Source organism: Scylla paramamosain, chromosome 3, assembly GCF_035594125.1.
Source record: "Scylla paramamosain isolate STU-SP2022 chromosome 3, ASM3559412v1, whole genome shotgun sequence".
NCBI classification, from domain to species: Eukaryota; Metazoa; Arthropoda; class Malacostraca; order Decapoda; family Portunidae; genus Scylla; species Scylla paramamosain.
In genome coordinates this window covers 29,590,522-29,595,442 of record NC_087153.1, presented here as the reverse complement: position 1 = coordinate 29,595,442, position 4,921 = coordinate 29,590,522, and the positions used below count along the sequence as shown (strand labels likewise).

At 44.6% G+C, this 4,921-nt stretch overlaps 1 protein-coding gene across 10 annotated transcripts in view; it reads left to right on the top strand.

Annotated features, from left to right (window-relative positions):
* Positions 1-2,517: 2,517 nt before the first annotated feature.
* The window catches only part of LOC135093364 (cubilin-like), a 204,816-nt gene continuing 202,412 nt past the window's right edge, over positions 2,518-4,921 (top strand). For all 10 annotated transcript variants that reach the window (XM_063992666.1, XM_063992642.1, XM_063992676.1 and 7 more), the window contains exon 1: positions 2,518-2,706. The gene's annotated coding sequence lies outside the window, so the exon portion shown is untranslated. The remainder of the gene's footprint in view (positions 2,707-4,921) is intronic.

Genomic DNA, 4,921 nt, shown 5'->3' with positions numbered 1-4,921 from the left:
GAAATGTAGCATCGTTTTTAGTACTAGAGGATGAGCAAGCATGTTCCAGTTTGCCCCTGATCGTTTGTTTAGGATCGGCAACCAACGCTCTCTTTCTCCTTATGATGTTTCGAAGAGAGCCTTTGTGTTCCCCCTCTAGAGCTCTGATGAGGGCTTTGTTATGTTGTACCTTCACGGGTGCCGCCAACAGATGACACTACATGGGAGGAGAATAGCAATTGTTGTTAGAAAGAATAGTTTTTGAGCAGTTTTATATTAATTTGAAGTAACTAATGAAATTTCATGCATAGTCTTGTATACTTATGGTTTCGAAGGAAGGGAATAAAATACACATACATTTGAGGCTCCCCTCCGCCACAAAAAAAAAAAAAAAAAAAGTTGGGAAGTTTAAAATGAAGATGTACTCACTTGTTCCAAAATCATACTTCGTCACATTGGTTTACTACTACTGACAATTCACTTTTAGGTTTTATGTGGCTTCATGTGAATAATGTGCCAGAATGATATATTTTTTTTGTTGCTTGGAATGGTAAAACTAGGAGTATGTAAGTAAACTATCATCATTAAAACCTTGAAGTTCTCAGAGATAGATTTCTTTGAGTCACTGTGAGCCTTCAATAAACAGTCACCTCGCTGGTCAGAGTTGAAGATATTTTTTTCCCCTGTGTCATTTTGAATTCTATTTTATTTCGTGCTGATAACAAAGATACCATATGTGAAGGTTCTGGGGCATTCATCTTTCATCTTTTGCATTCTTCTTTATACTTGAAGAGAGTCTAGCCAGGGAAACCTAAAAAAAAAAAAAAAGTGAGAGAGGGAGAGTGGCAAAAAATAAAAGCCAATAATAGGGATGGGCATTTTTAGTTCCCGTCCAAGTCAATAGAAGCTGGAGAAACAGAATCAGGTAGAGGATTACAGAGAACAAATATTGCTGAATGATATAAAAATAAACAAATAAATAAAATCTAGTGACATGATAAAAACGCGGTGAAACATTTCTACCGATAAACTTAAGAAAAACAATGACGTGTGTGTGTGTGTGTGTGTGTGTGTGTGTGTGTGTGTGTGTGTGTGTGTATGTGTGTGTGTGTGTGTCGCGACGCTCCTCTTGCGTGACTTGCGTGCCTTTGAAGCCCCGCACTCTGTCATTCTGACGTGGCTGTGATGTTATTATTACTAGACACACAGAAGTAGCGTGGAGCAGTGATAGCAACAGGCGAGGGAGGTGGCCACAGGTGGAAAGAAACAATTTATTTACAGGTCCATTTATGTAGAGTATCTTATTTTTCTTTTACTAATACCAACAACTCGGTATTTAGTAGAGTTACTCATAGCAGCTCATCCAAAATGTTGTAGTTTAGCGGGCGTTTCAAACTGTTGCAATTTAGCGGGTGATCCAAAATCTTGTTTAAATTTAGCAGGCGATCCAAAAAGGGTGCAGTTTATCGGGTGACTCAAAATGGAATGATCCAGTTTAGTTGGTGATCCAGATTGCTCCAATTTAGCGGATGATCCAGAATGTTCCAGTTTAGCAGGTGATCCAAAATGGTACATATTACCGAGAGCAATGTTTCTACTTCTCGATTTGGATTTTTTTTTACAGAGAGAGAGAGAGAGAGAGAGAGAGAGAGAGAGAGAGAGAGAGAGAGAGAGAGAGAGAGAGAGAGAGAGAGAGAGAGAGAGAGATACAAAATACTTGTCACTGATACAGCTCACTTTACTTACTGTACAATTTACATAACGCAATCTAATAATTTTTGGCGAATTATCTCCTCCGTTAGAGTCTGAAGGACGTCTTTCGTGTGTGGAATGCATCTGGCTTCACTTTCCAGCAAATCGACGTGTGTTTCAAAATGCGAGAAGTTCTGACAAAAAAAGTAAACAGAATAAACGAAAAAAAAGAGACAGAAAAAAAAGACGCTATGTAAAAGAAAGTGAATAAAACTTCTATTGTTGATTTGAATTCTTGTTCCTCTGAGTATTATGGACGTGCAGTAAAGAGGAGGATGCGTGGCACTCTCTCCTGCTGTGCCTCGCTGTATCATTGATCACAGTACTCTCCGTTATGTCGTGCACTGAATGAGGCTGCTGCATATCTGTATTGTGCAATTACTATTTCTCTCTCTCTCTCTCTCTCTCTCTCTCTCTCTCTCTCTCTCTCTCTCTCTCTCTCTCTCTCTCTCTCTCTCTCTCTCAATTACACCAACATACACCTCATTCACTTTTTTCAAGCACATTCTTATCCCTCCTCCTCGTCTCTTCCACTCAATCTCTTTTTCTTTCTTTTCTTTTTTCCTTTTTATATATATTTTTCTTCATGTTCTCCCTTCTTTCTGGTACTTACCTTTCCCCATCCCTATTTTCCTCTCCTCTCCACCCTCTTCCAATCCTCCACTCCCCCTCCCCTATCCTGCTCGTCCTCCCAGTCGTCCCCACCCAGCGCCCCCTTCTGGATGGGGGACCGCGGGGGCCAGAGGGGCGGCCGGCTCTCTCCGCCCGGCCGCCTGCTCAGCCTGCCCTAGCTCAGTGATCGGAGAGACGCCGGGGGAGGTGAACGTTTCGCGCTCTCTCCCTCTTCCCTGTAGTGAATCATCTTTTTTTTTAGTTCCCTCGTAAAGAAACTGGTGGGCGGAACAGCTGGGCCCTTCCCCTGCGTGTGGACCGTCGTCTCCTGCAGCGGCGTGTGTGTGGTGTTGCTGCAAGGAGGTGAGGGCGAGGGAAAAGTGGAGGGCGGGCGGGCGGGGAGGCGGCGGCACCAGCAGTGTTTCGGGATGTAGCGGTGGCGAGGAATATCAACTGGTTCACTTTAAGGTGGCGAACTCTCCCTTCCTGACGATCTACCTACCTACCTGCCTGGCCTGGCCCGCCGTGTGTGTGTGTGTGTGTGGCGGACAGGCGGTGAAGTGATAGTGGTGGTGGTGGTGGTGCTCTAGTGGTGGTGGTGTGGTGAGGAAGTACAGTACATGCAGTGGTGGTGATGGTGTTGTGTCGGAGGTGGTGGTGGTGGTGGTGATAAAGTGTTATCTTGGCCTCCACCTCCACCGTCTCTATCATCGAGTGACGCAACGAAGGATATGGAAAAGATGTTGCCGTGATAGAACCGTGTTTTGTTTACCGTGTGTGTGTGTGTGTGTGTGTGGGGAGTTGGGTGGGGGGGACTAGTCTATGGTGATCGAACGATGGATTCGGAAACATGACTAGAATGAAGCAGTTTAGAATCCCACCTGACACACACACACACATACACTCACACACACACTTACTTACATATTCACCAGTGACACGCTCACACAAACACACAGACAGATGCAAACACAAGACATTTATAGCCACAGTTCAATATAGAATTACCACAAAGACCGACCAACAGACATACAGGCAGACAGACTACCACAGCACAGTCACCCAGTCACACCCAACCACACGGCGAGGAGAGATTAGTGGTTTCGAGCTGAAAGTCTCAACGTTATTATTATTATTATTATTATTATTATTATTATTATTATTATTATTATTATTATTATTACCATTATCTCAGTTAATCACGATTGTGTGTGTGTGTGTGTGTGTGTGTGTGTGTGTGTGTGTGTGTGTGTGTGTGTGTGCTTGCGTGCGTGTGTCCAGCCATCAATACGTATGAGTTATACTACCTGTGCACTCAATCCACCTTCGAAATTGATGAATGAATGAATGAGCCTTGCCGGTGGGTACGTACCGTGCTGGGGTGGGTGGCCATTGCCAGGGTGATGGGTGATGGGGTGACCGGGTGATATGACGGCACAGGGAAGGGCATGGGTGCGGTGACGGTGAACTAACGCTAAGTGTGTGATTGTGTGTGTTGAGGGATGGCTGCTTGCTGTGTTAAGGCGAGTGGAAATCAGAGACCTTACATCGACTATTGCAAGTTACTGCGGTCGTCAAGAGTGTTTTCGTGGTTCTAGTGATAGTTCAACGTGGATTATGCTGTCAGTTGGAAAAGAAAGCTACCCATGAGATCCTGACTATTCATACCTGCTGTGGCATTTCAAAACAGTCTTAATGAAAGCCCAAAGCGCTTCGAAACACGGGCTTCAGTAAGAAAGTTTGCATTAGCGAGTAGCTTGAGTGCAGTGTTGCGCCTCAATCTTGAGAATCAGCAGAGCATCTTGTGCATAATAAATAAGAATCAATACGCCGTTTCCCATAAAAAGTAAAAGGAAATAGAAAACATTAAAGGATGTAGCTCATAGATTCACTGTTACTAAAAAAATACGCAATATTCCTTATATCATTTTGCCCGCAAGAAGTAAAGAAAATTTGGAGACGGGCGGGTCGTTACGGGAAGGTAGTGTGGAGGTGCCGGTGAAGGAGGGGACGTGTGTGGGGGTGCTGTGGTGAGGCAGGTGGTACTGATGCTGGCCACGCGATGTTGCTGTGATGGTGATGTGATGCTGCCTGCTGATTGATGCCGCGAGGGAGGTCTACTGATGGGGGAGCAATGGATTGTGTGTGGGAGTGGGTTGGGCGGTGTGTAGGTACGTATGTAGTGATGAGCAGCCTTGGGTGGACGAAGAAGGTGCAGGATGGGCCGTGCAGCGCAGGATGAAGTAGGTCAGCGGGAAACGCGGGAATCTTTCGATTTTACTGCTGGTTATCTCTCTCTCTCTCTCTCTCTCTCTCTCTCTCTCTCTCTCTCTCTCTCTCTCTCTCTCTCTCTCTCTGCTTTATGATCGTGACCCAGATTTTGATAGTGATAGTGATAGTGTGTGTGTGTGTGTGTGTGTGTGTGTGTGTGTGTGTGTGTGTGTGTGTGTGTGTGTGTGTGTGTGTGTTTCAGATCCTCAGTCGTCACTATGTTGTTTTCTTTCCCTTAATTTATACAACTCTTTTTTTTTTCTTTGTTTCACTCTTTTGCTTTATTTTCTACACAACTTTTTTCGTC